Here is a 12,187-nt window from a genome sequence, read left to right as displayed (position 1 = left end):
TACTGCTCTTTGTACGATGAATATAATGATTCTCATTCATGAAATAAGTGCACTAAGAAATAGCTTCCCAGTAGTTGTGAAGTTTAAAGTTTTTGTATACTGTGCATGACTGGTACCATAGCATTGAGCAAGCTCAGGGATGATTGGCCTGATTTTCTAAATAAACTGTCCTGGGAGAATAGGTTACTAGGAGCTAGGTGACCCATTCAGAAGAAAGTAGCATTGTTCTTGTCAAAGTGATCATTGATTTTTCTCTCAGGTTTCTGTAGGGAGTTGCAGGGTAAATTTCTATTTGCTACAAAATGAAAAAAGAAAAGAGTTCTCAGATGGACTTCTGTGTTCTAGAAATACAATCTTGGAAGGGAAAAGAAGTCTAACGGAATAATCAAAGTTTTCTTAAAATTTTTTTTGAGGTTTCTCAAGACAAAATGGCTTTGAAGAAAGGAAGTAACCAATTGCAGATTTCTTTTCAGTTGTAGGAGGAAAAAGGATTTGTAACAGCAATTGAATTAGAAGAAAGTCATCTTTTCAGTTAAACTTATGGCTATATCATAATGTAATTTGTTACGTACTTGCATTTATTCCTATATTGACAGAAAGCTTTTCAAATTTGATGGGCCAAATAAATCATCAGATCTTTGAAATCAAAGAGGAACACAATTAGTTTTATTCAATAAGAATGTGCTACCCAGGACTTCCCTGGCGGTCCAGTGGTTAAGACTCTGCGCTTCTACTGCAGGGGGCACGGGTTCGATTCCTGGTTGGGGAACTAAGATCCCATATACCTTGTGACCTGGCCAAAAAAAAAAAAAAAGAATGTGCTACCCATAGCCAAAGGGGCATAATACCATGATGTGAAGCACTGAACAGAAAAGTAGTTTGCAATTAAATCTTTTTTCTTTCATTCTTGTCCCTTTTAGTGACCTAAAGGACTATTTTAAGTAATAAGCATTTTCCTATAAACATACAAAGTGGTATCCAGGGGGATTCTCATCAAGCCTATAAGGGTTTTGTTTGGAATAGGTTATGAATATAATTCATGAACATCTTAAACACATTGTGCACTCATGTTTGGAAGCCATAGACAGGGGTAATTTTTAGAAAACCCGCCTATTTGATTTCCCCACTGCAGAGAATCTATACTGCCTATTGCCACAACTGCTTGAGCAGCCTCATCATCTGTAGGTCAAAGATGCATTTTTAAAAAGAACCAAAAGCCTCACTTACAGGACATAATAGAAAGTAAGAGCTGGGAAGATATTATTCATGTCTACTGGGTAATTAAAATGAGTTCTCAAGATAAGCACACCGACTGAAACACATATTCATTTGAGAAATCACAGTGGCTCCCAAAGAGAACTCAGGGGCCGTCAGATAAATAGCATTGTAAGTAGAAAAGACGATGTAGTGCAGGTGTGTGACAGGTACTGAAGATGTTGGTTTCTTTTTCCATGCCTGATATGCTCCCTTGTGGCACTCATGGTGTTAGCTATACTTTGCTCCCTCTGCCTGTGCATTAACAAGTCCTCCCATCTTTTCACATTATTGTGACATTGAGCATCTTGGGCAAGTTACACTTTAACCCACTGAGGAGGAGGAAGGAAGAGTAGAGTTAGTTAAGTGGGCATAGAGTGACGGGGTCAATGAGCAGAATGGAGCATCCATAAGCTGCACAAGGACACTGGCAGAAATGCAAACTTTTACCAATGCAAGAGAAAAAATTTTTGACTATGAACTATTGAATATTTCTACCTTTCACTGAACTCATACTTGAAAGGGTCTCTAAGAAAGATTCATTCATTTGATGTTTTGAGTAACTTTACTGAAGAATTGAGGCCCTTCTTACTGTTTATACTGACTATAAAGCCCTCTGCTCTATCCCACTCAAAGAGATATTGGCTTAATAAAAACATGATAATTTTTGTATAACAGTGTATTAATATCTTCCTTCTCTCCACTGACTTCTTCCTTTCCATGGTTGCAACCTTTGCTTTAATGATGAAGATATTCATTTGATATTTTGGTTTTGATTTGCCAAGAAAGCTCGGGTGCCATTTCTCTCCTCATAGATCTCTGTAACATGATGAATCACTGTTTGAGCTTAGTGAATTTAAAACTAGACTTATTCTTCCCCAAAGATTCTGATTTGCATCATTCTTGTTTATATTAATATTAATATTTGCCTCAAAAAATTTTAAGTTAACTTTGAAGTCCTTTTCCCTCACATTTCATATTCATTCAACCTATTACTAAGTTTCCCACAACTACTTAGATTTCCAATTTAAATTTATATTTCAAATTTCCACTCTTGCTTCTGCCATTTGCCTCTGAAATTTCATTTCTGATTCAAGAAAAATAAGAGCCTCCCTAAATTGTGTCACTTTTCTACTGATAAGTTAATAATAAATGAAAACAAAATACAAAAGACTCATTCTAAAATTCAAGAATTTAAGTTTATTTAAATTTGGCTGATATATAGAGACTGAAATATTCACTATGCTTTTAAAAGTACTGTACTCTGATAACTCCACAAAGTGAATTAGAGTGCATAGTGTGTCTGCCACTAACAAAATAAGGTGTACATGTTAACTTAGTGGTTCATGGTTGGATATATTCATTTATGCAAGAAAATTATCTTGCGTCCTTTTTTTTCAAATATAAGAAACTCATAACTGTAACAGAATATGGAGTAGGAGAAAAATTGGAGAGAAATTTTTCTTTCAGATCAGTAAGAAAGTGTATGTTGAGAGAAAACAACCTATATCAGAGTAGGAAATTTGGACCATATTAGGCTCTAACAAGGAGATGCAAATACAAGATGTCCTCCTTATTTTCAACCCAATTCCTGAGAAAACACCTGCATATCCAAAGCAGCCAATTAATATGTAAGATAGTAAATAATTAAGGACCAATAAGTGGAAGCCCTAGTTCTTGCAGAAATGTTATGCTGGGTGAGTCATTAAGCATCCTATACAATGTCCAACAGAGAGATGTATGTCACATGAATCCAATGTAATTCTAGAGCACCAGAAGGATGAAATTGTAAAACTAGAGTTATCTTTAAAAATATTCTTTTGAAACATATATCAAATCATTACATTGTAGGCTTTAAATATCTTAAAGTTTCATTTGTTAAGATAGGCATCACCTTTGGGTGATAGAGGGTTGGATCCTGTGAATCTGTGTACATGTTCCCCAGAATTTTCCAGTTTCTCTTCATGATCATGGATTGAGAGTGACTGAGAACGTGTTGGATTAGGGAGTTTGAAGAGAACAGCAGAGATCTGAGAGAGTTTTGTAGAAAATGGAAGACAACATCAAGGAAGAACCAATAATGGAGAAAATGTGCATGTATGAAGTATGAAGTAAAGTGTTTTTCTTTTCTCCCCTCCTGTTTCTTACCTTCTTCCTCCCCCCTCTCCTCCTCCTCTTTCTTCTTATTTTAGCAATTTTAAGCAGCTCCGATACAGAAGCAAAAAATGGCAGATCCATGAAGGTCAGGGAGTTACTTGCTGAGTGTTACACTAGGACAAGGGGATTGAGGGGATTGACAAAAGGTTAGCTTAAGTGGGAAGAAAGTGAGAACTCAAGGAGTTTTCAGATTAGGAGAAAATGACAAGTTAAAGGACCCTTGAAGGACAGGACATTATAGGTGATGAGGACTAAAAAAAACCCTGGAATAATAGGGATTATAATTCGAGAGAAAGGTATTATAAGGTAAGATTTCAGAGGTGGCGTGGTTCTGGGTGAGGGTAGTCTTGGGCTGACAGCTATGGGTGCGAAGGGAAGAGAAGTGGCATCTGAGAGCTGTGAGAAACAGGCGTCATATGTGTTACTTATACAGAATGCAAACCATGTGCCAACATTTTCTGAGAGACTGGGGAGATGACCAGACTGGCAGAGGATGAGGAAGAAGAAGGACTTTTAAGTCAAAGGGGTCGGTTTGAGGGATCTGCAGGAAGCAGTTAAGAGCACACTGTAGACCAGGGCGGGAGAGGGTGTCCTGTCCCTGGGGGAGGGTCAGATTTCAGTCACAGCAAGGAGACTGAAAGAGAGCTCTGAAGAAAGGGTGGATGACATAACTGGAGAAGGTTTAAACCCCAGAGACGGGTCTTCAGAGACTGCTTAGACCAGAATGTGAGAGAGAGAATGACAAGAGATTTTCATTTTGGCTTTCTGGCCTCAAGGCTCCCAGTGGAACTCTGAAGACAGATGTGTCAGTTCTGGAGCAGATCCTGGTCAGAAGCTGCAAGGATTCCAGATCAGGAGCTCTGCTCAGGGTTCCATAGAGAATGCTGGCGTTACTTAGCATGCTTAGAGGTCTCCATAGACACCACTTACATCGTGAAAGGAACAAAATGGAGTTTGACAGTCTTCCTGGAAGAGCCTGATGTCTGTTTTAGTGTTATCATTTGTCAGTTTAACTGTATGCTAAAGCAAGACTGGTTCTGTCTTAGGTCACTGGGCCCTGTAGCAGCTGCTGTTTGGTCCATAAGTCTTCAGCTCTCCTATTGTTTCCGGACCACACGGTCCAAAGTCCACATGACAGCACTGGTATCTCTTTGAGCAGTTTTTCTGTGCTCAGAGCCTGCTCTGCCCTCACATATGACATTCTTTTGCCAAGTGTGAGCATCCTGGTTTCCTCGATGCTTGGTGGGGGTGGATTTAGCCTCCTTTCTGCACTAACTCCTGGAGTTGCCCTGCAGGGTAGACTCCAGGTACCCAGAGCAGAAACTTGTTTACTGGCTCCCACTGGGATCACCTCCTAAATTAAACATGCTCTGTGTGTTCTCAGATCCTTGTCACAGGTAAAACCAACTAAGAGAGGTCCCAAGATAAGAGGTGTCACCATCCACATGTTCCAAATGGAAGTTTGCTAGATCACTTAAGAACAACTGGCAAAGGAAGTGGCTAGGAACAGTTTGTAATCCTTAATTACCAGACTATAAAAAGCACTAGGGGACCAAGAGTGGACTTGAGTGGAAAGAATTTCTTTGGAGAGAGTTGTGAGTCAGACCCCGTCATGATGAAGGGACAGTTTGTATTGCCTCCTGGCTCAAATCTAGAGATTAGGGTTCCAAAGAGATATCTAAGGAGCTTTGTATGTTTCCCATGGAGTCTGTGGGCACAGAGGATAAACTGTGGCTTGTTAGCTGCTCTGATGGATGAGGAGATGGGTCTGCCTTGAGAATGGACTGTACACACTCCTAGAATTTCTGGAGGCAAAGGCTGTTCATTTTCCATGGCTCAGAGGTCACTTGGAAGAGTGAGCTGGCCTGGAGCTATGGTAAGAAAGTCTGCCTGAAAGGATACTGGTGAATACAGCAAATTTAAGGAGGCTTCAGGTCACATGGCCGAAGAAGAGGGCAAGGGAGGAATCATAAATTGATGACGAGACAAAAGATTTCCTTGCTTTAAGGGAACTGCATGTTACAGAGGCCCAAAGATGCAGAGGGGTGGGGAGGGAGAGGAGAGAAAGTGGAGGGCAGGAGTGGTCTTCAACGTTCCCAAGTTAACTGGAAAGGAAGAATCAGATCTAAGTATGGCAGGGCCAGTAGAAAGTACTGCAAGATTAGATCCATGCCACTGAGGAAGAGAGGACGTTTCTGAACTTTATTCCCTACCTAACCCCAGCTAAAACCCCAGAGGGGCCCAAAACACAGTCAGGCCAGCTCTGCTTCCCTCTTAACACAACGCCCCCTCCTCCAATGGATTCACAGGTCTAGGCTGAGTAACGAGAAGCATTTCGGTTCTGATGATGATTGGCAAATACTGGATATTTCTATTAGACAATGATGACTATTCTGTGACTAAGAGTGATCAAAGAAATTTTATTGTCACAGACAGACAAGAGATCATGGGAGGAGCCCCAGTTTCACCCAGAGACAGTCTTCTACACAGGGACAGAATGCAGGAATAGTTTGTTTGGTTGTTTTCCTGTTTTTAACCTTTAGAGTTACAATTTTCAGCGTAACTGGCACAACCTTTTTTGTTACTCATAAATTCACATTTGTGCCTTGGTAACTAGAGAGTCAAGAGTTTCAATCCATGTTTGACTAAAACTCATGGAAATATTCTGGGAGTGTGCATAAGACCAAAATTACTAATCGTTATCAATAGTGAAAAGTTAGGGAATGTTTTACATCTTCAAATCCCAAATAGACTAATTTATGACTATTTTAGCTATCATTTCTAATTGTATGCTTAAATCCGGCAAATGATTATGGTTCTCAGTGTGTGAATCATAAGACTTTTTTACATATATATATATATATATATATATGTGTATATATATATATATATATATATATATATATATATATACCTGCTTTGCATGAATTAGAAACAATTACTTACTGAACTGCCTAAACCCACAGTCTGGCTGGCCCCTGTAGCCCTGGTCAAGGGGTTCAGCTCACCGTCAGGGCAAATTTCCTTCATTTCCTGCTGGCCTCTCTCCACTTCCGCCTGCCCGACAGTGGCTCTTTGTACTCCTGTTGTCATCCATTTTTCTAAACAGGTACAGCTCAGGAGGACTAAACTGCAGTGAACTGTCAGTGCTGATGGACTGGCTGGTTTCCAGGCCCTTCTTGTTGGTGATCTTGTCGGACCATTACATGCTGATTACAGTTTATTGATGATGCCTGCAAAATTGCTTAACAGGCCACATGTAGCATCCCTGAGCAGTGGAAGCCTCACAGCTGGTTAGTACATTGTACAGCGATTCTGCTTTCTATACTCCATGGTGCTGTATCAGTGACACGGTGCCCAATAACTTCCTGAAGGACGTGTAGCTCTTGATGGATTTACTTTCTGGTCTCTAGATGTTTCAGCCCACATTGCTACCTAAGTAGAAACTCACAGAAACTTTGTGTACTCACTGGTATTTCTTCTTTCTGTAATACAATGTGTGTTTTTTTTTCAATCTTCCCTGACTACAAACAAGTTTTTGAACAATATTTTCATAGTTGAAAGATGGTATATGAGTAAATTAAAAATTGGAATACTTGAATATTCAGGCTGGGGTGAGGATGGATATGTGTGAACTAAGCTTGGATTTATGTCGTCTATTTTATTTGTATCTCAAAACTCTGGAAGGGTTATAACCATAAATATTCCAATATGACCAAGATACAAAATTAGTTATAAAGATTCTCTGAAATTTTATTTCACTTATAAGACTGAGGCATTGCTAATATTATGTGAAATATCAAGAGCTATTTATATGATCCTATTATCAAACATTTTACTAGTGCCACTTAAGGTTTATGTAAATACTAGAAATAATTGCATAACAAGAGGTCAACTCTAAAATAGACAAAGTAACTCCAAAAAAGAGTTTAGTTCTGCAGATGAATGTTTCTGTGATTTTAAGAATTACTAAGTGTGCAAGCACTCGCTTAATATTCAACTTCTACTTAACATGCCACGCTTATCTTGTATCCTACTAGCTAGGAACACAGTGATATGTGTCTTCATCCTACGTGTCTTAAAACAAGAGCTTCCGATCTAGGCAATCTGCGCAGTAAATTAGCTCCTTACCACTAGATGGGGCTATGAAACCTCTTGCGTTATTCACAGAGCTCTTGCAAACATTTGTTTTTCTTGAATGGAAAAAAATTTTCCTTGAAAATTTCTTAGTCTTTTTCCTCTCATGTTTAACCCCACCTCTTACTGATGATTGAAAAATGGTTCAGATTCTTTGTAATAATGACAAAGCAACATTACGATAATGACATGGAAGTGTAATCATTATATTATGTTCCAGGGCGGAAATGGATATATTGCCAAGGTCACCTTACAGTTAATTCAGACTCTCCACTGACAGTAATAGGTTCACCATGGTGACATACTAACAATTCTTCCTTTATTTCTTTCCCTATTTATTGGTCCAACACACAACTCATTAACCTCATCTATTTGGATTGTAGACCACAGAATGCTTCTAGGACTTAGGAGGCTATGAAAAGTGTGATTATATTTGGCGTGGGTATATAAATCACTACCAGTATAACAACCACACACAATACGTTTTCTTTCCATTTTATCAGTTCCCCATCAAGATTAACTTTGTGATAATCTGCAGGTCCTCATGATTCTGGAGGAATGAGGATCAACCCTGAAAAATGATTAGCGTTGCCTCTGAAAAACTGAATATAATCCATTATTGTGCTACTTAATGTTTATCTTTACTTCAAAAGAACGACTTATTTCACTTTAATTTAGAAGCAGTCATTTCACTGTTTTGGCTTTCACCTATTATAACCAGCAAAAGAGAAGAAATTCAATTTTCCCAAATACTTTGTACTCCCTGGCAGAGACTATAATGCATAAAGTAGCCATTCAATAAGAGCTTATTATATAAATGAAAGATTCAAGACACCATAATTACATTTTATATTATGGAATCAGGGCAATTTCATTTGTTTGTCTTATTAGTGTCCAAATTTTAATTTATTGAATTATCATATAACTTCAAGTAACAACTATGTTTTAAATAATATTAGATGTGATATTCCTATTCCATATTTAAGACAGATTTAGGGCTACTGAAATAATAATTTGAAATCCAAGGAACCACTATGTTCCCCGTTGATTCAGGTACTTGAAAAAGGGATTGATAGACTTAAGTCATTTTAATCAAAGGTCTTTCTTTTGACTCTAAGGTCAGATAGAATTGGTAAATGGACAGAAGAGCTAAATGTCAGTCAAATATTTTTGATGGAAAATATTTGTGAAGAAAGACATAATCAGAAGGTTTTTTTTTTGAAGAAGTTAAATGATTTTGGTAGAGCAGGGACATACAATGGAAGGCTGCTTCACACAGATTCTTGCTTCTAGAATGAGGCAGTCTTAGAAAACTACAGATAAAAAATCAACCATTAACCTCTACTGGTATTCGAGCCAACCTGATACAAATATAGGAGCTAAAATGAGTCGATTTTACTTCGGAGAGTAAATAAAAACTCAATTTCCTTTCAGCCTATAAAAGGCTTCTAAGAAATGTGATGACACCTGGGCTCACACAAAAGAAACACATTAAAATCTATGTTTCATTTTCAAAACGAAACTAGCATACTCCCCTGATTTTGGCAGCAAGACAAATTCATAACAGAACATTCAGAAAATGCAAAAATCGCAAATGAGAAAATAAGAATTACCCATAATTCCATCACTCAAAGAAAGCAACTTTTAGAGTTTTATTTATGTGTTTGTGTATTTGTGGGACCATACTGACCATATTTGTCTAATTTGCCTTTGCTCGTTTTTCATGTAATATATAGAGAGCTTTTTAAAATCACTAATCTACCTTTTAAAACATGATTTTCAAAGCTGCAAAGAATTCTATTATATAGATATACAATGATAATTTGACCAGGTATGCATTTTAGATGATTTCTTAATTTTGACTATTTAATCATTGCTACAATAATTATTTGTTTGAGTTGATATATGACAAAAGTCTGTCTCAGAATAACATTTTATAAATTAATTGTTATATAATGTTTATATGGTAAAAGATTGGTGCATATTACACACTCAACTGTATTTCATTACTTTTTTTTTTTTTTTTTTTTGCAGTACGCGGGCCTCTCACTGTTGTGGCCTCTCCCGCTGTGGAGCACAGGCTCCAGATGTGCAGGCTCAGTGGCCATGGCTCACGGGCCCAGCCACTCCGCGGCATGTAGGGATCTTCCCGGACCGGGGCACGAACCCGCGTCCCCTGCCACGGCAGGCGGACTCTCAACCACTGCACCACCAGGGAAGCCCTCATTACTGTTTTTTAATATGTAAAAAGGGAAACCTCGTACAGCGGTCTTATTCTTCCATTGACACAGCATGATGGAAACAACAGGGGCAGGTAAAGGGTTTGTTCAGTTGTGCTTTTCAAACAGTTGGCAGAAATATATAAAGATTATGTCTATCTATACTTTATAAGGTATTTGAATTCCTGATTTCTGTGGAGAACCTAAACACAAAATAATCTGCCCAACACAGCTACATTTGTAAGCCATATCAAGGCAGGGTTTATTATAGCAGTGAGTAAAGAGAATTAATGTAAAGGCACAGATGCCACTCCCAGTAGACCTACTGACAGTAAGCATTTTACTAATTTTCTCTCTCTCTCTCTCTCTCTATATATATATATATATATATATATATGTCCATAACTTCAGCCAAAATTCCATTTGTATTAAAGCTCCCATAAACTTACTTTCTTTAGAAATGCAATGAAATAATGACAAAAGTTGTACTGTGTTCACCAACACAATATTACCAAGCAACTGTCATTAGCTGATTTCCTTATGAAACTATTTTGCTATTTTCTAAAGGAGAATTTTTAGCTCTGCTTTTTTCTCTAACTTTTTATTTTAAAATAAGTTAAAACTTAGAGGAAAGTTGAAGGATAGGTCAAAGGGTGAATACCCATAAACCAGATTCCACAGTTAATGACATTTAACCACGCTTGTTTTATTGAATTCTCTAGGTACCTATTTATACCTATATCTGGCAGGAATATCACCTAAGTGATGTTGTTTTCTTCTTACTATACTTTATTCAATAGGTGGTTATAATATCAATACTCCCATTCTTATTCCTGGTGACTTTAGCTCTGGTCACTTGATTAAAGTGATGTCTCCTAGGTAAAGTTACTATTCTCCCTTCATAATGAATAATTGCTTTGCATTTTGTGGGAAGACACTATGAGAGTATGTAAATTTAGTTTTTCTTATCACACTTTTGCCCACTAGTTTTAGCATCCATTGAGGATTCCTGCTTGAAACAGTTGTTACTATGATTTTTGCCAAATGGTGGTTTTTCTAATTACATCATTCTTTACATAAAATGCCAACTAACACTACCATTCTTTATTCTGATGCTCAAATCTGGCCAGTGGAGTAGCTTTAAGCTGGTTACAGGGTCATTTTTAACATTTTCCTGTCATCCTTTGAGGACTCCCTTGTTTTCTAGCACATCAATATTTTCTAGGTTTATCTGTATTTTTCTTGCTCTGGTCCCTGAATAAGCTATTCCTCTATTGAGCCTAATTTCTGTTAGTGCAGAATGGTATTTAGAAACCAAGAAATAATAAGCTAGGTGTGTTTACTGACACTGAGTTCACTATTTCCAGTACCACTCAGTTGGCTAATTGAATGAACTAGGAAAAAAAATGATGTGTATGTGGTATATGTGTATGTAAATGTACACATGCATACATTCAAACACATGTATAAACACATTTATATCCATGTTTCTCTCTCCCTCTCACTTTAAATTCACACCAATGCCTAAGTTCACCACAATACCTCCAATTCCAACCTACATCCACAGTATACATTCCAGCTTTTCTCGTGTTTGTAGTTCCCTTTTCTGACAGTAAGAAAACTGACTTCCATTTGCTTGATTTTCAATACCTGTGAAATTAATCAATTTAAGAGACCCCCTTAGAGCTGCTGCCCCTAACCTCCCCCAGCTGTCATTTGCAAGGGAGCCTAACTCCTGTGGCCACCTCCAACAAGTACTAGAGAAGGGGTATGACAAAAAGAAGAACGGAAACGAAAGCTCTCTAACGGCTTCTGGACTAAATTACCCAAAGAATGAAGGAAGAAAGAAAGTAAGAGAGGAAAGAAAGAAAGGTTAACTTTATTTAATGGATAAATATTTTTTTGGGAAAAAAATCCTTACTTTCAACTTTTCTTTGAGTGGTTTTATTTCAATCAAACTAGATATATGACATTTGAAGAAAAAAAAAGCCTCCCAAAGAGCAAGATTCAGGTCTTTGATTAATAACGAAGGCCAAGGTCACGTGAAATGATCTGAGAATTCATGCAATTTATCTCCAAGTCATGATTTTTCCCTTTACAATTTGATCAGAGCTGCATAAAACTCCAGGGATAGATAGCTGGCATACCTAGGATTATCCTTAATTCATTCTGATGTGGTCAATTTTGTTTAACTGATATTCAAGCATGAATGTTAACAATCAAGAATACAGACTTTTGATTTTTTGAGCTGTATTCACTCAGGAATATGAGTTTCTTTTACAGAACATCAAAGATATCCAGGGCATTATTTGATGATCAACTGATAGAACATAATGAAATAAAAGTTGTCTTCCCTATTGCTTAATAAGTGGTATGAAATGGAATTAAAACTTAATAGCTCAAGTGCTCAACTTTTGGCC

Source organism: Mesoplodon mirus (genome assembly GCF_964341445.2).
Source record: "Mesoplodon mirus genome assembly, chromosome: 2".
Taxonomy (NCBI): domain Eukaryota; kingdom Metazoa; phylum Chordata; class Mammalia; order Artiodactyla; family Ziphiidae; genus Mesoplodon; species Mesoplodon mirus.
The sequence above is the reverse complement of the archived record's forward strand: the minus strand, read 5'-3'. Positions refer to the sequence as shown.